Source organism: Salvelinus sp. IW2-2015, unplaced genomic scaffold, assembly GCF_002910315.2.
Source record: "Salvelinus sp. IW2-2015 unplaced genomic scaffold, ASM291031v2 Un_scaffold351, whole genome shotgun sequence".
In the NCBI taxonomy this organism is placed as follows: Eukaryota; Metazoa; Chordata; class Actinopteri; order Salmoniformes; family Salmonidae; genus Salvelinus; species Salvelinus sp. IW2-2015.
Window position 1 is genome coordinate 558,113 of NW_019942545.1, and position 492 is coordinate 558,604.

The following is a 492-nucleotide window of genomic DNA, read 5'->3' on the forward strand; positions in this document are numbered from 1 at the left end:
TTGATTTTTTTTAACCTCATCAATCTACACACAATATGCCATAATGACAAAGCAAAAACAGGTTTCTAGAAATGTTTGCAAATGTATTAAAAAAATAAAAAACTTAAATATGACATTTACATACAGTTGAAGTCGAAAGTTTACATACACTTAGGTTGGAGTCATTCAAACTTGCTTTTCAACCACTTCACAAATTTCTTGTTAACAAACTATAGTTTTGGCAAGTCAGTTAGGACATCTACTTTGTGCATGACACAAGACATTTTTTCCAACAACTGTTTACAGACAGATTATTTCACTTGTAATTCACTGTATCACAATTCCAGTGGGTCAGAAGTTTACATACACTAAGTTGAATGTGCTTTAGAAGCTTCTGATAGAATAATTGACATAATTTGAGTCAATTGAGGGTGTACCTGTGTATGTATTTCAAGCCTACCTTCAAACTCAGTGCATGTTTGCTTTAAATCATGGGAAAATCAAAATAAATCA